The 21767-nt window shown below is 37.6% G+C and overlaps 2 long non-coding RNA genes across 3 annotated transcripts in view; one reads left to right on the top strand and one right to left on the bottom strand.

The window, feature by feature from the left end:
* Positions 1–616: 616 nt before the first annotated feature.
* LOC147582354 (uncharacterized) overlaps positions 617–21767 on the bottom strand; it is an 862122-nt gene continuing 840971 nt past the window's right edge. For both annotated transcript variants that reach the window (XR_015249015.1, XR_015249014.1), the window contains one exon: positions 617–2754. This is a non-coding gene — a long non-coding RNA (uncharacterized LOC147582354). The remainder of the gene's footprint in view (positions 2755–21767) is intronic.
* The window catches only part of LOC147582355 (uncharacterized), a 41934-nt gene continuing 24434 nt past the window's right edge, over positions 4268–21767 (top strand). Inside the window, exon 1 of the long non-coding RNA XR_015248697.1 lies at positions 4268–4352. This is a non-coding gene — a long non-coding RNA (uncharacterized LOC147582355). The remainder of the gene's footprint in view (positions 4353–21767) is intronic.

Genomic DNA, 21767 nt, shown 5'->3' on the forward strand with positions numbered 1-21767 from the left:
TTATCAATTGGCTTCTGATTGAAAAGTAAGACTTGGAAAATATTAAGTTTATTTTCTCCCTGCTCATTTGTGCTCTGTCTTGTTTTAGTTTTTAGGAAATAAAAAGTTTGAAAATTATTTCACATTTCATTAATATTCTTTCTCAAAGTGAAACAGAAAACTATTCTCTTTGGCTTAGGGCAGATTTTTAACTTTTTAACAATGGAATTTAGCCTCAGAGTGAATATTTTGAATGAATGATTTTTATTCCTAATTTTTCTCGTAGATAATATTACACATTTTATTAAACATCTTTAAAAAGACAGAACCCAGTTCAGCAAATATTTACATTTTTTAAAATGACAATACAATTTCCTTAAATAGTTGTTCTCTTCTTCTTTTTTTTTTTTGGTATGGTCTATTTGACACAAATCTTTCCTTTCTCTTCATTTGTGAAATGATCATTACTATTGCCATTTGTATTTTTAATTTATTTCCATGGGAAAGCTCTGATCAATTCTCACAGGATCCAAGACTCTTACATTTTGTGAACAGAAATGAAAGACTACATCAATATGCATTTATTCAATTTAATATTTAAAAAATTGTTGAGAGCATCTCTCTGAGTGTCAGCATTTCTGATGAGTATCTGTTCGGCACTGAGGCCAGAACGTCGCTGTAGCCCTGATTTTGGAATCAGGGAGTGAATAAAAACAATTTTGCCTTTTCTACACCTATAGTTATTTAGGACAAAGCTCTGTGCTGGTGTGTTATGCCTTATTTGAACAATATTAAAGTCAGTAGAACTGATGTTTAAAAATTGTTTTAAACTGCTAGATTTTAGTCTTGAGAAGCCAATACCTAATCTAATTATGACATCAGAATCAACTCAAGCACATTCTGTGTTAAATTTGAATACAGAAAAGTAAACTGATGGAAATAAGAGCCACTGTAAAGAGTTTAAAAGCCCAGGAAAAATAATGTATCAGAAGACGTAGTTCTCTTCTGAATCCTCAACAAGTTGGTTCTAGTTTAGTATTTTTTTTTTTTCTTTATAAAGATCTGGCATGTGTTTGCTGTTGCTGGATACTCAGTTTGTGACTGTGTTGATTTTCAGGGTAAAGTCTGAATGTTACAATCTTGCAACAGACGAATACACTCTACAACTGATAATTTGAGAAGTCACCAATTTATAATGGGTTTTATTAATAGGATATAGGTATAAATATAGGCACATTTACAGATCTATATTAGGTATCATGTAATACATAAAGATATAGCCAATGGTCTTTGTCTGAAGAAGCTGCTCATTTTGAGAAGAGAAAGTTCGTTTACCTGGAATATAACCCAAAGCAATGTCAAGAACAACAATGTTCAGGTCCAGGGCAGGCAAGATCTACGTTGTGCCCGAAATGACGAGGCAAGCAGTGGAACTTGCATTGCATCTCTAAGAAGAAATAAGCTTTGCATAGATGGCGACCGGGGTGGAGAACATTTTAGCCTAAAAGAATAGTATGAATAAGGGCAGAGTGGTATGAATGTGGCTGATGGGTTTTGGGGACTGTTTGCATTAGTATCCTCTGAGCAGAGGATGTAACGTGCATACATACGTGTAGAGGAAGATGGGAGTACAGTGGAGTATTGGAAATAGGCAGTGGATGATTTTGAAAGCCAGAAGGGTCAGGTGGACCTTGAATTTTATTCTGAACTTTATTCTATACATAGTACTTTAAACTCTAAAGGACTTCTGAGCTAAATGATCGGCTCATGTGAAACAGTTTTTTGGAATATTAATCTGACAGTGTTTTGCAGATTGCTTTTGAAAAGGAAGAAAAGACAGCTCAGCGAGGAAAGCATTTAATAATCCAGGCACAATAGCTACAAACCAAAAATAGTATGGTGGAGAGGAAAAGATAAAATTGCTAAGCGGTGGTTTTAGTTTCTCAGTTCAAGGCGAAGCAGAGAGCTACCTTATGAGATTTGTCTGCTGTTTTTAAAGGTAGCTTCCCCATTTTCTTTCTGCCCATCTACCTGTTTATATTCTGACCTGATACTCTGATAGAGGATGTATTTTGGGATTGTTCTCTGTCTTTCATCCTCATTACAAAGGACTGGCCCAGTGATTGTGATGCCTATAAAACTCTTAGCCAGGCTGAGGACAAAGAATCTAGCTCAGATGAAGAAAAATAGATCTGTCTGTCTGGATGTTGCAAAACATTCCATTTCTAGTGATCTTTAAACCCATTGGGCCACATATATTATAACTGACTTCCAAAAGTTTGGGAAAGTCAAGAGCTCTGAGGTGAGGCTACCTTGTTTAATCCTAGATTTATCCTATTTTATGGATGACTTTGCATCAATGAGAATTTATTACTCTTTGACTTTGAACTTCTAGCTTCTGTCACGGTCTCATCTGATAGTGTTTGAGAACAGACACAAAGGCACGTATAGTACACAGAATTCTTTCTTTAGCATGTCATTAAACCTTAAAGAAGACCTGTAATAATCCATCTTTCCTATCCCAAACCTTTCCATAATTAACCAACGTCTAAGTAGGAGCCAGCAGGTACTTGCTGATACATCAAAGCGTGTGTTGACAGGAAAAGCTAGGTTTCAGCTGATAAAGGGAAAAAGTACTCAACTCTGCTTGCTTCTTCCAGGCAGTTGACGGTAGAGCCAGTAGGCCTGTGTGAATGGCTTCAAGATGCACAAGGCCTTCAGGCAACCGTTTGGTAGGGTCAGTGGAAAATATGGGACATCATAGGATACTTGTACCTGAAATCAATGTGCAGGAAATAGAGGCTAAGTAGTTCCACCCACAGAGTCTGTAGAGAACAGTCTGAAATCTTGTTACAGTGATTTTGGAGTGTAAATGTATAATATTTGATACTTGTGTTTTTGAAAGATACTCTTAAGCAGCAATAGCTCAAAAAACACAAATGCATGTAAAGCTTGAAAATAAGTACTACATTTACATTTCTTTAGCAACTTAATGATTAGTACTGAATTGCACAAATTTTTGTCCATGTTTATCATTCTTCACGAGGGCTGTGGTGGTGTCCCTTGACACTTAAACAAAGACAAATCCGATGAATGAGCATTTGCATCTACTTCAAAGGCTAACGATTATTTTAAGAAGACTTTACGAAAGAATAATTTTACACGTGGAGCCGCAGGAACCAGTGTTATCTGATTAAAAACATAATTCAATTTTTAACCCAATTCATAGAATTCAAGTAATGCTTTGGAACTTCATTTAATAAAAGGTGAAATAATTCACAATTATAGATTCTACTGCTAATTTTTGAAAATGAAACTCCTGATTTTGATAGCATTTGTTTTGCAATTTTGGAAATCTTTAGCTAAAGGATTCGATTAATAGAGTGCCAACATTTTTCAGTGTTTGAAGCCTTAGCGAATTGCAAGTTATTGAAAATAAAGCAAGCAAAAACATATTGAAACATTTCCCTACAAAAACAAAGAGGAATGGAAGAATTTAAACACAGAGAGTAAACAGTATATAAGACTGAATATTAAAGTTACATAATTGGGCTCTGGGATAGCTTGACTTTGGGAAAAATCTTTGAGAGAATCTCTTAGTTTTAATTGGATTCATGTCTACTTTGAGAAGACCTTTCAGTTTCGTGGCAACTACATTTTGCTAAGTGTTCAAATAAATCATGAATAAAAACCATTTGATGAGTTTTGACTTATAAACATATTTGTCCAAGAAAGTATGTTGAATGGAGGTAAATGATTGTACTTGCGAAAAAATTTGACCTAAAATATTTATGCATTTCAGCTGAAAATTGAATCAAGGCTATTTTTTTCACACAGTTTGCTCTGAGCTTATCAAGTATCTCAACCCCTGCGGCAAGGGGATTTACAATAAAACTGTTATGTTCTACAGAAAGGCGTGAACTAAAGATGCCAACAAACAATTTCACATTCATTAGCTATAAAATAAATCCTTGAAAGGAAGATTGTACCAATTTTATCAAAAATTAAAAGAAGTAAAACAATATTAAAAATGCATTCTTTAGGAAAAAAAAATCCCAATGTTACAACGTAAGATACAGCTAAGAAATTTATTTATGGGACACCTGGGTGGTTCAGTAGGTTAAGCATCTGACTTTGGCTCAGGTCATGATCTGGTTCCAGGTTTCGAACCTGTGTCAGGCTCTGTGCTGACAGATCAGAGCCTGAAGCCTGCTTTGGATTCTGTGTCTGTCTCTCTCTCTGCCCCTCACCCACTCAAGTTCTGTCTTTGTCCCTCTCAAAATTAAATAAATAGGAAGATGAGAAAGAAGAAGAAGAAGAAGAAGAAGAAGACGAAGAAGAAGAAGAAGAAATTTATTTATAAGCATTTTGGAGTAAGTGCCAAAATTAATTATCCTGCTTATATATTTAAAAAAATTTTTGACGGGTGGGGGGTGCCTCACTGGCTCAGTCAGTAGAGTGTGTAACTCTTTTTTATTTATTTTTTTTAAGTTTATTTATTTTTGAGAGACAGAGAGTGCAAGCAGGGGAGGGGCAGAGAGAGAGGGAGACAGAGCATCCAAACTGGGCTCCAAACTGACAGCAGAGAGCCTAACCCAGGGCTGGAGCTCATGGACTGCAAGATCATGACTTGAGCTAAAGTCACAGATGCTTAACCGACTGAGCCACCCAGGTTCCCTAAGCATGCAATTCTTGATCTCAGAGTTGTAAATTTAAGCCCCATAGTGGGTGTAAAGATTACTTAAAAGTATGATGTTAAAGTATATATACACATATATTTATCAATGTAAGTTCCAGTTTTGTTTTGTTATATATGCTATTTTTATTTTTAGAAAGAATTTTATCTTCAAAAATTGTTGAATACATCGTTTTATGTCCGTGAACATAATAAAACCAATTTGATGTCACAAATATATCAACATGTTGAACAATTTTTATTACTTTTAATGCACCTTTGACTTTAAAAACTGTACTAGTTTGAAAAGATAAATCTCTGGAGCCCAGCTTTCTGGCCCTAACATCTTGCTCTGATCTCACTACCTCTGAGAAGTTAAATACTTATTTTAACTATTTCAATGGCCTCAATTTCCTCATTTATAAAAATGGAGATAATAAGAACACAAGTGTCCTGGGGGCATGAGAATTAAATGAGAAACTAATTGAATGACGATCATCAGTCATCATCATCACCATCATTGTCTTCTAAGATTTTTGCCTACGTAGCCTAGTTTTATTCCCTATTTAGAAGTACCAAAATTCAGCAAAGTATCTGATAGGTATTGCAAAAAAAGAGAAAGAAAAAGAGGGAAAAAAAGGATGCTAAATAGGGAGTAACAAGTTGTAGATAAAACATGGAAAGAATCATTTGGCGATTATTATAACAGGTGGGGTTTTTCAAAAATATGAGCGCTTCTTACTTAACAATGAATGTATAGGGGCGCCTGGGTGGCTAGGTCGGTTAAGCGTCCAACTTCGGCTCAGGTCATGATCTCACATTCCGTGAGTTCGAGCCCCGCGTCGGGCTCTGTGCTGACAGCTGGGAGCCTGGAGCCTGTTTCAGATTCTGTGTCTCCCTCTCTCTCTCTGCCCCTCCCCTGTTCATGTTCTGCCTTTCTCTGTCACAAAAATAAATAAACGTTAAAAAAAATAATAATGAATGTGTAAATTTAGGAGCTATTTTTTTCCTTATGTGTGCCAAATGCATGTTTTTAAATCAAAATATTATGTAACTATAATAGATACATCCAATGCTGTAAGATAATTCAGATATTTGAAGAACTACTTTAAAGTACTATTTCTTAAAACAAGAAAAAGAAAAATAGCAAATCACACGTGGTACTTCATAGTCTTTGCCTAAAGGAGGGTTGTTTGACTAACAGAGATTTTGGGCAATAGTTACTATTATGAATAGTTGCTTCATAAGAAGCATAAGATATGGGAGTCATATTTCTTCTTTGTACATGTAACAGTTAAGAACACGGATTACTGTTTGTAGTAGAAAGGAACACTTTGCAAAATTACTCCTCACTTCAGAGTTAGTTTCTTTTTGCTTAGTTGCTGTTTCTCTTTCTCAATGGCTAAATGAAATGGTATTTGCATTTTACAAACTCTAATTAAAATGTACCAGTCTCATATTTCATTTTACAAATCTAAGATTCCTAAACACTTACATGAACGAAATTTTAAATCAAGGTCTTAATTAAATCTTTAAATAATTGGTGTTCAAAGCAACAGTGTGAACAGAATTACTGTTAATTAGATTGTTCATTTATCTATTCTGTTCTAGACAGAGATACACATTTGGATCTTAACCGTAAGTGTTTACAGAGAAGAGACAGGTAGTGGAAATTATTTATAAATCTATAGTAAAATATAGCTTTTTTCTGCTAGGACTGTGTGGGGGAGGGCGTGTGTGCCCGTATGTGTGTGTGTGGTGTTAAATTTGAATTTTAGAAAAACAAGTTGTAAGTTTTGGGTATGTTCCAATCTTCTGCATCTTGAATATACATTTATTAAGGCACCTTGGATTTCTAACCTAAAAATCTTTCAATATAATGTAATGTCCTCCAAGATTACTTTAGTTCAGTATCTACTTCTTACTAAAAAAATTGGGAGGGGGTAGGTTAGAAAACTAGAGTTTTTTTATGGACAACAAAAACTGTTCCACTGTAATTTTAAAAGGCTGAAGACTTCAGGTTAATAAGCTCAGAGATTTCTCATAGGGGAAGGAAATAGAAAAATTATTACATTGAGAACATAATGAAAACAAAGAAAGCCTTTATAAGCTAATGCTGAATTTCAATTCTTCAAAACTTGAGAGAAAATATCTTTTGACAAAATTAAAGTATGATAATGTATATATTTCCATTTATGAGAATAACGCTAGAATAAATTAAAAATAAAGAAAATCACAAAGGGCTGTCTTTTCCACTTTCTTCACGATTAAGATCTTTGTTTCTTCCAATTGATTAGTATACAGTATGTTTATATAACAACAAATCTAATTGCTAAGTGAAATATAGGTGCCATCTATAACAGTTTTCAAGTGAGCATCCGGTAGAGTGTTCAAATGAAGGTTGATTCAAGATTCACACATTTTGTTAACTGATTTGAATTTAATATAAATTGATTCATACAGTATATATTATTCTTTTGCCACTTTAATTTGATAGAATATCTGTTACATCCAGCTATCGCATATAGTTGTAGTTCTTTTCTTTTCTCTATAATCTTCCACTGAATGTGTCTTCTCATTCTGTCATTGGAGGATATTTGGTTTGTTTCCGATTTGGGGCTCTTACAAGTAGTGCTGGGATTGCTGGGTCATAGTCTATTCGTATTGTCAGCTTTTGTAGAGAATGCCAGACTCTCTTGCTGTAGGATTAAACCAGTTAATACTGCCGTAAACATTGCATGAATATCTTCATTTTTCCAATATTTTAGGATATGTATCACACTATGATTTTAATTTGCATTTATGTAGTGATTAATCATTAGTAAATAATACACTTAGTAGTCACCAGTGCATACATCTTATGAAGTGTCTATTCAAGTACTTTGTCCGTTTTTATAATTAATTATATTTTTCACATCAGTTTTTGAGAGTTTAAAAATATATAGGGGCGCCTGGGTGGCTCAGTCGGTTAAGCGGCCGACTTCGGCTCAGGTCATGATCTCACGGTCCATGAGTTCGAGCCCCGCGTCGGGCTCTGTGCTGACAGCTCAGAGCCTGGAGCCTGTTTCGGATTCTGTGTCTCCCTCTCCCTCTGACCCTACCCCGTTCATGCTCTGTCTCTCTCTGTCTCAAAAATAAATAAACGTTAAAAAAAAAATTGAAAAAAATATATATATATTTTTTGTGTGTGACCCCCTATTAAGCATATATGTTTTAGATATTTTCGTCCACTTGCCTTTTTACTCTGTGATGTTTTTGATAAAGTTTTAACGTAGCCCAATTTATTAATTTTTCTTTATGTACAATGGTCTTGTGTCCCACATAAGAAAATTTTCTGTACAATAATTTTATAAGATAGTTTTCTGTTTTATGGCCTAGGGGCACTTGCCTGTTATGCTTGTTTTTTTGCATTCATCACTAACTGATTTTGTGATAGTGTGAAATAGAGGTCAAACTTCATTTTTTCCTACATGGTTATCCATTTAATCCAGCTCCACTAATTGAAAAAACTGCTCCGGGGGCACCTGGGTGGCTCAGTTGATTAAGCGTTCGACTTCAGCTCAGGCCATGAGCCTCTCGGTTCTTAAGTTCAAGCTCCATGTTGGGCTCTGTGCTGACAGCTCGGAGCCTGGAGCCTGCTTCGGATTCTGTGTCTCCCTCTCTGTTCCTTCCCTGCTCGTGCGCTGTCTCTCAAAAATAAATAAAGATTTTAAAAAATTGAAAAGACTGCTTTAAATCAAATTCCCACATGTTTGCAAACTTGCTTGTAGATTCTCTATTTTGGTCCACTGACCTATTTTTCTAACCTTGAACCAACAACACATGGTCTTAATTACTGAAGGTCTGTAGTATGTCTTCATGTCTGATAAAATAAGTCATCATATCTGTTTTTTTCTGCAGGGTTCTTGGTAATTTTTTGTTTTTGCATTTCCATATATATTTTGGAATCAACCTTGTCTACACACACACACACACACACACACATCTTTTCAGATTTTGATGGCGAATGCACCGAGTTCTACAGAGTGATTCGACCTAGTTAAACTTTTGAGATTTTAAATCTAGGAACCATGTATATTATTCCATTTTTGAAGTTTTTCTCGATAATGTTTTATAGGATGCTTACAGAGAGGTCTTATGCATCTGTCATTAGATTGGTATTTTATCTAAGTATGGATTTATATAAAATATTTCACATTTTTGATGTTATTTAAAAGACCTTATTTTTTTAATTTTTAATTTTTAAAGAGTTTTTGTTAAAACATTTTTTAAATGTTTATTTATTTTTGAGAGAGGGAGAGACAGAGCATGAGCAGGGGAGGGGCAGAGAGAGAAAGGGAGACCTAGAATCCAAAACAGACTTCAGGCTCTGAGCTGTCAGCACAGAGCCCAGTACGGGACAGGAACCCATGAACAGAGAGATCATGACCTAAGCCAAAGTCAGAAGCTTAACTGACTGAGCCACCCAGGTGCCCCCTTTTTTTATTTTTTAAAAAAATATTTATTTATTTTGAAAGAGAGAGAGCAGGGGTAGGGGAGAGAGAGAGAGAATTCCAAGTAGGCCTTGTGTTGTAGGAGCCTGAAGCAGGGCTCAATCTCAGGAACAGCGAGATAATGACCTGAGCCGAAATCAAGAGTCAGACACTTAACTGGCTGAGCCACCCAGGTGCCCCCAAAATGGCATATTTTCAAATATTTTCATAACTGTTTACTGCTAGTATATAGAAGAACTTTATTTGTTTTGTTTTTCATTACAGTATCCAGCAGCCTTGAAAAATCACTTACTATATATAATAATTCATTATAGTTTCTTTTAGATTTTCAATATTCATGTGCACATCGACTGTGCATAATGGCGTTTTTACCTCTTCCTTTTCAATCCTTATATTTTCTTTTTTCTTACTGTTCTGGCTAAGACTTTTAGCAAACTGTCAAATGGATTTGTGAATAATGAGCATTTGTGCCTCACTCCTCATTTCAGGCAAAGAACAATTTATCGTTTATCATTAGTCATATGCTCCAATGTGCTCCAAGTTCTTACCAATTCCTTTTTATCAGATTAAGGACATTCCTAGATATTTCTAATTTCCACAAAAGGAAGTTCAGTTTTCTCGAATGCTTTTTCTGCCTATGTTAAAATGTTGACATGAGTTTTCTTTTTATAAATGTTACTTCATGGTCGAACTATATTGATCTGGTTGTATTCCTAGTATAAACCTATCTTGTACTCCAAGCGTTCCTAGTATTCCTAGCATAAACCTACCTTGATAATGATGTCTTATTATTTTCTAATGTATTCTGATAAAGACTTGTTTTTCATTTTTATATTTTAGGATACATCTATGTGTCTATATCCACAAGAAACATCACCTGTAGTTTTCCTATCAACTTTTGATATCAAAATTATTTTGGCCACATAAAATGAGTTGGGGATGTTTTCTTTTCTTTTTTTTTTCTGTTATCTGGAAGAATTTATGTAAGATTAATATATTTCTTTTTTAAATGTTTGGAAGAGTTAACTTGTGAGGCTATAACATTGTGGAGTTTTCATTAAACAAAAGTGCTATTTACTAATGAAATTTCATTGATAGTTATGAGATTTTTCCATTTTTTCCTTTAAAAAATGTATTTTATGTTTTATTTATTTTTGAGAGAGAGAGAGAGAGAGAGAGAGAGAGAGAGAGAGAAAGCACGGGAGGGACAGAGAGAGAGAGGGAGACACAGAATCCAAAGACAGGCTCCAGGCTCTGAGATAGCTGTCAGCACAGAGCCCGATGCGGAGCTCAAACGCACGAACCGCGAGATCATGACCTGCGCCGAAGTCGGAGGCCCAACCGACGGAGCCACCAAGGCGCCACTTTCCATTTTTTTCATGTCATTATTATTTATTAACTCTTGTGGAGTTTGTCAATTTCACCTAAGTTTCTCCATTTAGTGGAGATGTCCATAATTTAAAAAAATTTTATTAGTTTTTATGCCAACCTTTGATGTTACTATATCGCATAGCTATTCTGATTTACTAATTATTAGGTTCTGCTCTTTATATCTGCGTTTATTATTTCTTGATTCTTCTCGGATTTTGCTGATTTTTTTGAATTTTCTGTGTTTTAAAAATCTATACACTATATGGCATATGTATGTTCTTTTCTTTTGTGTGTGAGTAGCTCTTGTATTTTAAAGAGTTAGTAAGTTTGGGGCGCCTGGGTGGCTCAGTCGGTTGAGCGTCCGACTTCAGCTCAGGTCATGATCTCACAGTTCGTGGGCCCGAGCTCCACATCGGGTTCTGTGCTGACGGCTCAGAACCTGGAGCCTGTTTCAGATTCTGTGTCTCCCTCTCTCTTTGCCCCTCCCCCAGTCATGCTCTGTCTCAAAAATAAATAAACATTAAAATAAAATAAAATAAAATAAAAAGTTAGTAAATTTGTGCTAGCGTTTTTCTCTATTTAACATAATGTCTCAGGTCCCTCTTTTCATATAGCATCCGGGGGATCCTTATTCTGATGAATCATACAAATGGTTTATTTCCTTTTCTACTGCACTTACTCTGTTCTCTACCATCCAACTTTAGTAAATAATGATTTCCCCTTATGACATTTTTGTAAGTTTATTTATTTGTTTTTTGAGAGAGAGAGAGCACGAGCGGGGAAGGCACAGAGAGAGAGGGAGACAGAGAATCCCAAGCAGGTTCCACACTGTCAGCACAGAGCCTGATGTGGGGCTCAAACTCCTGAACCATGAGATCACCACCTGAGCCAAAATCAAGAGTCAGATGCTTAACTGACTGAGCCACCCATATGCCCCATTTTTCCTTTTCAATTTTGACTTTTGTAACGCTTGACATTAGTACCTTATGTTTCTCGACCTAAATGTTATCCTATTTCCTCCCAGCTATCAGTGATGAGACAAAGATGAAACTTAAATTGGGTCTGATATTCTTCCTTTCTTCTCACTTTTATTAGTTGCATCATTTCACTTTATGGAGGAACATAATCCTTAAGCTCCACTCTGCTAACTAACTAAACCTCCTAATCTGAGTCCAACTTCTTTTAAAAAAATGTTTTTAAATATTTATTAATTTTTGAGAGACAGAGAGAGAGAGAGAGAGAGCACAGAATCTGAAGTGGGGGAAGGGCAGAGAGAGAGGGAGACACAGAATCTGAAGAAGGCTCCAGGCTCTGAGCTGTCAGCACAGAGCTTGATGCGGGGCTCCACGAACCGCGAGATCATGACCTGAGCCAAAGTCGGACTCTTAACCAACTGAGCCACCCAGGCGCCCCTATTTGAGTCCCACTTTTTACAGCGGCTCCTCACTACCAGGTTTCCTGCCACGTTGCACACCGCCACCTCTCCCCAATAACTGAAGTTCTACTAGTTTCCTCAAGCACGCCAAGAAATCATGGCAAGGATATTTTCTAAGTCCTTGTATGTTCATAATTAGCCTGGTTAAATATCCTTAAAATTGCATTCTACCCTGTTGTCCTTTCACCAAAGAAAACGAGCCAAAAAAGGCCAGAATTGGACTTGCTATTCATACATTTGCATTGATTTAAATACATTACATACAAGGTCTACCGCGCAATGGAAGAACAACGCAGGCAGCAGCATTCTCCCAGCCCGGCTTCTCCTCCCTGACACAGGGACAGGGCCTGGGGCTGGCTGAGGGCTGGGCCGTTCCATGAGTGTCACCCACAAGCCCGCCTTGGCAGTTTGGGCCCCTGGTTCTCCCCAAGTTCACAGTCAAGGCAGCCTTGAAGGAGAATGGCTTCAAGGACAATGGACACGTGCCACAGAAGGATCCCCCACACTCTTGCCTGCCAGCCCCCTCATACGATGAACCCAATTTCCTTCTCATCACAGAACTGGTCTGGATGAGGGATAGTCTAGTGAAATATAAAACTCTTAACTCACACTTTCTTTTCTCATATTGACCAAAACAGCCTTATTTTTCCCCTCAGTCTGACTAAATTTTAAACATGTTTCTTCCTGATGATAGGCTCCTGAATTCCCTTCTCTTAGAGCATTTACTTTAAAGACTTTCAATTGTAGGTTCTTTCTCTGCTCCTTTGACCTCTAAATGTTCTCCTAGCCTCTTTCCAGTTTTATAACCCAGAAATGACCTTCTCAAGGACCTGGGAGCCATCCTTTTGAAATGTGATCATTGGGAAACATAGAGCCTCTATCTCCCTGACTTTGTGGACAGGTTAGAAGCCTACCTTCATTGCATGTAGACTGGCAAACACAGAAGCTTATGCCTTCACATTGAACATCTTCCTCCCTGATGCCCTTTGGTACTTTTCTGCTGGCTTAGCCTAGTGCTAAAAAACGATCCGACCTCTTGTTTCAATCTCTTTTCCCTGTGGTAATAGTATTGAATAATGTTTTCTTTGCCAATTTAACGATGTCTGGTGAAACGTTTCTTTGACAACGTGTCTTGTAAGTGTTGTTCCACTGTCTCTGTTATCATCTATTTCTGTGAAGAAATCTGAGGTCAGCTTGACTATTCTCCCGTTAGAAATGTCCTGAGGGACATGTGGGTGGCTCAGCCGGCTAAGTGTCCGACTTCGGCTCAAGTCATGATCTCACGGTTCGTGAGTTCGAGCGCTGCATCGGGCTCTGTGCTGACAACTCAGAGGTTGGGGACTGTTTCAGATTCTGTGTCTCCCTCTCTCTCTCTGCCCCTCCCCCACTTGCGTTGTGTCTCTTTCTCTCAAAAATAAATACACATTTAAAACAACTTAAAAAAATTGAAAATTAAAAAAATTAAAATGTCTTGAATTTTTACCTGGCTATCTTAATATAAATCTCAATAACTTTACCAAGGCATGTGTCTTGAACCTTTACAGTTCAGTATTCACTGTAGAAAAGTAAATCTTTCACAGAAAAGTTTTCTTAATGCATGGTTTAAATATTTGTTTGGTTATTGTTTTGGTTGTTTTCATTATTCTCTCCAATCACATCTACATTTGATCTTGTTTATCTGTTTCCTATTTACCACATGCTCCCTAGTCCTTTTTCCATCTTTATTTCTGTTTTATTTTGCTCTATTTTTCCATTTTCATACTTCCCTCTCCATGGTAGTTCCCTACAACTTTTTATACATTTCTGTGTCGGTTTTGTTTTCCTTTCTATTTCACTTTTTGCCGACTTACATTTCAATTCCTTCTATTTTTTTTTTTTTTTCATCACATTTACCCTGACCTCTTGCACTTTTTGCTTGGGTGGTCTTCTTCTAAAGCCATGATTTCTTCTTTAGTTGCACACATTTTGTGTCAAGATGTTTCATTATGATTCATCTATTCTCTTTCACAATTTCAATTAATTCTATGAGTGATAAAACTATAGAAGAATATGTACAATAATTTACATTTTTATCAGTCAGGGTCCTTGTTTGAAGCATCAATATTTCATTCTGTGTAAGTTAGGCAGAATGGATTGATTCAAAGGATCTTAGGTGACTAATAGGAAGACTGGAGGTCAGGGATGAGGAAACAGGCAGAAATCAAAGGGAGTTTTAGGGCCAGAGGCACCCTTGCTGTCATACCACAGAACTCATGTATTTAGCACACTGACGCTAATCTTGCAAACAGAAACTGGGGCTATCATTGTCCCAGCTGCCACTGGACACCAGACTCCACCATCAACTGACACAATGAACTGTAATGTATACCTATTTCCTGTTTCTATTCAATGTCCCAGGCCAAAACATATAATTAGTTGAACGTGGATCACTTGCCTGCCCCTGGTTGCCAGAGTACAGGAAGAACAACTATTTGCTTTTTTTTTTTTTTTTTTTGACTACAGGAAGACTCACACATCGAAAGAATCTCTATTTGGTGGGGCTCCAGATTCTGGGCAGTCAAGTTAATATTGGTATATGACCGTTTAAAAAGTTACATACTGGAATGATAAAGATGTGACTTAAAGGGCCAAACTATTAAAGGAAAATGAAGATGTAAGTTATAAAGAAATGGGAAAGACATAAATGAGAAGGTACCATGGGGTGATGAGCATGTATTGTTTTTGACCACTGGCATCAGTTTTTCCTTATTCTGGTAATAGCATCTGGATTTTACTTTGAGAACCACCTCACCACTTCTAGTCTCTATAGGGCAGGTAGGGATAACCCAACTCATTTGGTGGTAGGTCCAGGCCTGGACTTGATCAGTCAAAGCAATCTACCTCACTGGTGACTGAGATTAGTTCGGAGCTGGGCATGTTACTCACACAAGGCAAAGGAGATCTCTGAAAAGGAAATCATGACAGATCATTTCAGGAACTATTGGAACAGAGATACTTCCTTTTCAGAATGGCTGCTTGTTTGTAACAGAATCTTCAAGCTTCTGGTAGCCATGTTGACTCTATGTGAGACAGTATCATAGATGGCTACACTGAGGCCAATGAGAGGAAAACTGGCTAGAGGTGGGTAGATTTCCTGACCACATTTGTTGTAGTTCATTGCAGTCCTGGCTGAAGTGTGTAAGACTCCTAAGAAGAAAACTCTATTAACTTACTGAGAAATCTATAAAAGGCGGCTCGAATTTCCAGTACACATTTTCATTTCATAAGTGACATCTTACAAATTCTAAAGTTGATTTCCAAGACAATTTGGATAAAAAAAAAAAAACGGCCAGAAAATTTCAATACCCATAAGATGATTAACAAATGTCAAAGCATACAGTAATGCTCCAGAAGTTAAAAAAATGTGACTCTGGTGCTGAAACTTATTAATTAATGGAATAGAAGAAAGTCAAGATAATTCATGCATCCATTGAATCATTTTATAATACTGATATTTCATATTAGTGAGAAAAGAATGGGATTCAATACATAATATTGGGAAAGTTATATCACATGGAAAAATAAGTTAGATCCATGTCTCAGAAAACTAATTCTGTGTAGATGTAAAAATAAAATTCCAGAAGAATTAAATACCTGTTTAAAAAAACCAGAAGAAGGCCTTTTTGTAATTGCTATGGACTGGATTGTGTCCCCCACAGATTTGTATGTTGAAGCCCAGGGCATTTAGAAGGTAATTAAGGGGCGCCTGGGTGGCGCATTCGGTTAAGCGTCCGACTTCAGCCAGGTCACAATCTCGCGGTCCGTGAGTTCGAGCCCCGCGTCAGGCTCTGGGCGGATGGCTCGGAGCCTGGAGCCCGTTTCCGATTCTGTGTCTCCCTCTCTCTCTGCCCCTCCCCCATTCATGCTCTGTCTCTCTCTGTCCCAAAAATAAATAAAAAAACGTTGAAAAAAAATTTTAAAAAAAAGAAGGTAATTAAGATTAAATGAGGTCATAAGGGTGAGGTCCTAATACACCAGCATTGTTAGCCTTATAAGGAGTGGAAGAGAGAGAGATCTCTCTTCATGCAGAGGCATTGAGGAAAGACCATGTAAGGATAGGGTGAGAAGGTAGTCTTCTGAAAGCCAGGAAGAGAGCTCTCACCAGAAATTGAGCATGGTGGCACCCAGATCTCAGACTTACAGCCTCCAGAAACTGTGAGGAAGGAAATTTCTGTTGTTAACCACATGAGGTATTTTGCTATGGTGGCCTGAGCTGACTAATGCAGTAAACTGAAATTGAAGATCTTTCAAACATGTCATCAAGACTGAAAATCAAAAATTTAAGAAGTTTTACAAATTTGATTACATGAAACTTTAAAACATCTGTATCATGGAAACTACCACATTTCAGGTAAAAAGAAGCAATAGACAGACATGGACAAAATAGTATTCATTTTCTCTATATAATAAAATCAATAGCCATCATCTAAGGAGTTTCTAAAATAAAGAAGAAAATGACAGTTCAATAGAAAAATGGACAATTAATGTAAACAGAAAATTTGCAGAAGGAAAAATGGATTAATAAATATAAGACAAACTGCTTGACCTCATTTGTTTTTTAAATCTTTTTTTTTAATGTCTATTTATTTTTGAGAGAGAGAGGGACATTTGGGTGGCTCAGTTGGTTAAGCGCCCAACTTTGGCTCAGGTCATGATCTCATGGTTCATGGGCTCGAGGCCCATATCGAGCCTGGAGCCTTCTTCGAATTCTGTGTCTCCCTCTCTCTTTGCCCCTTCCCAGCTCATGCTCTCTCTCAACATTAAAAAAATTAAGAGAGAGAGAGAGAGAGAGAGAGAACGAGTGGGGGAGGGGCGAAGAGAGAGATGCACAGAATCCAAAGCAGGCTCCAGGCTCTGAGCTGTCAGCACAGAGCCCACCGGGAGGTTCAAACCCACGAACCTGGGGATCATGACCTGAGCCAAAGTTGGACACTTAACTGACTGAGCCATCCAGGCACCCCTGACTTCATTTGTGATCAAAGTAATACATAAGGAAATAATAATAAAATGCTTTTCCTTGTCAATTTATAAAGAAAGAGTTGAGTGTCAGCATCTACTATTGGCCAGATGGAACAAAATAGCACTGTTATGTATCATGAATTGTGGTATCTGTTATGCCCAGAATTCGCGATCCCCAAAGACCACCAGGGAGCCAAGTCCGATGCAAAAGCAAAGAGCCTTTATTTGAGCTAGTAGCTCTGAGCTCAATCCCCTACCTGCACCCACGCAGCGGTGAGATGCCGGAGAGAGCCAGCGAGTTTCAAAAGCACAAAGGTTTTATAGGGGTCTAGGGGCAGTTGGTGAGGTAATGGCTGTGGCCTTAGCTGATTGGCTGGGGAAGGGTCGTGGCCTCAGCCGATTGGCTGGGGAAGGGTCGGAGTCCCGTTAGGCAGGTTGCTGGGCATGTTTTGATCGGGAAGTTTGAACGGGTGAGCGGGAGGTTACTCAAGGGGAGGAGACGTGGTCTGAGGTTTCTGCGGTTTTCCCGGAAAGGGGGCCACGTCGGGGACATAGTCACTCAAGATGGAGGACACAGAACACGATGGAGTCGGCCGGGGTAGGTCCACTCTTTCAGTATCCATATGCTGATATAATGCTTCAGTATCTATTACATCTAAAATATGTATCCCACTGATCCAGCAAACCTCCTGTTCAGAGAGTATTTGACAGAAATGACCTTACTGTGAACAAATATATATTCATTGGAGCATTGTTTATAACAGCACAAATGAATTAAAAAACAAAAAAACCTGAACATCCACCAAAGAAGGTTTAGATAAATTAGGATACATGCCAATATGAACTATTATGCATGGGTAAAAATAATATTCTTTTTTGTATATATGAGGGGAAGTTCCAGTAGGAATTGCAAAGCCTAAAAGTTATTCACAAATACGTGTAGAGTGTGATGCTATTTACAAACATTCTAAAATCTGTGTGTGTGTGTGTGTGTGTGTGTGTGCGCACCAAAGGAAAAAAGAACAGAAAGATAAATGCCAAACATTCAGGTGTTTACCCGAGAGAGGGGAGTATTATGATGGAAATACTTTTGCTCTTTTAGTCTCTACTGTTTAGCTGTATTACAATGAATAATAATAGAGTTTAATTTTTTAATGTCCGTTTGTTTTGAGAGAGTGTGTGCATATGAGCGGGGGTGGGGGGGACAGAGGATCTGAAACAGGCTCTGTGCAGACAGCAGACAGCATTATGCACGGCTCTTAACCCATGAACCGCGAGATCATGACCTGAACTGAGGTCACACACTTAACTGATTGAGGCACCCAGGCGCCCCCACATACGAATAGAGTTTAAAACATAGAATTAGCACTTATTCTGGAAAAGTTATGGTAAAAAAAAATGAAAATGTTGGTACCATCATCAAATAGTTCTTTTTTGGAAACAACAATTGATATAGTAAAAACCACAAACTTACTCACATCTGGTTATAAAATAGAAGTAATAGGTTTTACATATCTTGTTACATCACTTCAATTCTACTGACAAATTGATATTAAAACCCTGTTTTATCAGTGAAAACGACTTAGGTTCAAACATTGACTTCAGTAGGAAGTTAGAGCAGTGCAGGTGGGCACAGGTGTATCCCTATAAAACCTCTTCAGTATATCTGTTCCAGGTTCAGAGTCATGGCCTATGGGAGGGAGGTGGGGAAAGGGCACTAAGTAATCTGACCTTGTCCTCTGTTCTCCATGCCTGCCACACCTCCCACTGGGAGACTCCAACTAGAAAATGGAGGGCTAGGAGCCTGGGTGAGACAATCCCTAATGTAACCCAAAGGCAGTTCTGGGCCACAGAGCAGGGAGGGGAAGGGACATCTATAGCTTTGCAGCAGCACAAGGAGAAGAGCCACCCTAAACACCATACACCCAGATGGTCTCCACCACTCAAGGCTTTTCTACTTTCTCTCTTCTAGGAAGGCTCTTCACAGACCACACCTACATCTGACTAATTGTCTTTCAAAGTTGAACTCAGCCAGTCTTTTAAATTGCTAAGGTCAGGTGCAGCACTCCCCAAAGAAGTAGAGTTCCAGGCGTTGGTGTATTTTTCCTATTGCTTCACACCTGGAACCAGCAGCATCCATTACAGCTCCAGGAAGACATGCAGGTACCAAAAGAAAAACCTGGAATTTGTGTTCTGAGAACTATGACACGAGAGAAAACTGGTGGACTGTTACCAGTAATCTCAAAATTAAAATAAAAATAGCCAGCCTCTATGTTTTGTCGAACGAAATTTGCAGGTAATTTTGCAATTATTAAAGACAAGAAGGGGGATTGCTAAGGATTAAAGTCCTCACACAGCTCCGATAGATACATTTTAAAAGAAACTCTACTAGGGGCACCTGGGTGGCTCAGTCGGTTACACGTTGGACTTAGGCTCAGGTCCCGACCTTGCAGTTTGGGAGTTTGGGCTCTGTGCGACAGCCCAGAGCCTGGAGCTTGCTTCAGATTCTACCTCCTTTCTACCTGCCCCTCCCCTGCTCAAGCTCTGTCTCTCTCAGAAATAAACATTAAATTTTTTTTCAAAAACAAAATAATAGATATTCTACGGAAGGCAAAAAAGACTTTTTCTCAAACATATACTCTAGAAAGCTTGAGTATTTATATATAGCTACCGGCCTGCACTATGTTATTATTCTTGTGGGTTTCCCTCTTTTTAATGATGCATGTGCACTTAGTATATTAGTAGGCTTCCCCTTGTTTTTAAAGGGAGAACCCAGCATCCAAAAATAGATTGATTTTATGCTTAAATACTGAAGTAATAGTTCTGGGAATAAGAGCCTTCAGAGTCTCTTAAGTTTCTTTATATCCCTTATTTTATTTGCTAAGAATATTATGGAAACTCTGCCAATACCCTTTGGTAAGAAGCTAATTAACAATGAATGAGTATAGTCAATTGAGATATTGTTATGTAAGCAAATAGAACAATGCCAGGCTACATCGTTTATTATAAAACATGCCTCAATTAAAATTTCATGTGATATAGTGCACGCAGATTTTCTAGGATAAACAGCAATGTTTTAGAGACTAAAACCCTTTTATAGTGCTCTACTAAACCCTGAGACAGCAAATCAATAGAATATCCAAGTCAAGCAAGACAGTTTCAGAGAAGGACAAACTATTAACCTTAAATGTGAATGCATTTGCATTTATAAATTTAGCTTAAATCAATTTGTGTCTAATCTCCTTGTAATTATATCCTGTTATTTAGAAATGATAAGTATATTTTTAAAACTTTTTAATTGACATTGTAATGATCCAAATGTAACTCAGAGTGGCCTTTATTATATTCTTAGGGAGATAATATCAAATCTGCACATGATGACTGCAACTTGTTCCGTCTACCTGGTAAGTATCAGTGATGAAAATTGCTTGTAAAATTTTGAGCTCCCTGGATTCAGCTTTTCATGCTTGGTTGTCTAAAGACATTCCTTGGGTCTTGTATTCCTTGAGATAAAATTCACATACCATAACATTTATATCCTTTTAGTGTTTTAATATATCCACGATGTTGTGCCATCATCACTACTATTTAATTGCGGAATGTTTTCAACATCTCCAAAGAAAGCCCATGCCAATCGGTGGTCATTCTCGATTACCCCTCACCCCAATCCCTGGTAACTAGAGCTGATACTCTATCTCCATGGATTTACCAATTCTGGACATGGTATATACATGGAATCATATAATATGTGGCCTTTTGTCTTTGACTTTTTCAACTTAGCATAATGATTTCAAGGTCATCCATGTCGTGGCACCAATCATTAGTTTATTTCTTTATATGGCTGAATAATGTTCCATTATATGGATATATCACATTTTGTTTAAATATTCATCAGTTGATGAACATTTGCGTTGTTTGCATTTTTTTGCTATTATGAATCACTCCACAATGAATACTTGTGTACAAGTTGTGGTCATATGTCTTCAGTTCTCTTGGATATATATCTAGAAGTGGAATTGCTGGGCTGTGTGGTCACTCAATGCAGAATTAAGTTTTGTCGGATCCCTGAAGAATTTCACTGCATCTTTTTAGGTTCTCACCAGTGAGGTATGAGGGTTCCAACTTCTCTACATCGTCACCAACACTGGTTGTTGTCTGTGTTTTTGTTTATATCAATCCTTTCCTTCAAGCTTTTTTTTTTTAAAGTTTATTTATTTATTCTGAGAGAGACAGAGACAGCATGAGCAGGGGAGGGGCAGAGAGAGAGGGAGAGAGAGAGAATTCCAAGCGGGCTCTGCACTGGCATCACAGAGCCCCATGCGGGGTTGAACTCACAAAACCACGACATCATGACCTGAGCTGAAACCAAGAGTTGGATGCTTATCCAGCTGAGCCACCCAGGCACCCCTTTTTCTTCATTCTTAAATAAAAAATCCAATTAATCCCTAGAATACCTTTTTATATTGACACTGACTATCCTAAATAACTCAGTGATTAAAGCTTTTCTTTCAACTACTGTTTTCATCATTTTGAGCAGAAATATTTTTGATATCTGTGAAATGGAGAAAATGCTACACACTTGAAATGAATTTGTGGAGATTTCATGAGTATATTGGTTTCCTAATGATGCTGTGACAAAACAAATTTGGTGATTTAAACAAGATAAGTTTATTATCTTATCGTTCTAAAGGTGACTATTCTGACATGAAACTCACTGGGCTGAAATCAAGATGTTGGCAGGGCGGCATTCCTCTCTGTAGGTCTATTTCCTTGCTTTTTCAAGTTTCTAAAGACCACCCGCATTCCTTGACTCATG

The sequence above is a fragment of the Puma concolor genome, chromosome A3 (assembly GCF_028749965.1).
Source record: "Puma concolor isolate L17-30 chromosome A3, mPumCon1.1.hap2, whole genome shotgun sequence".
NCBI classification, from domain to species: Eukaryota; Metazoa; Chordata; class Mammalia; order Carnivora; family Felidae; genus Puma; species Puma concolor.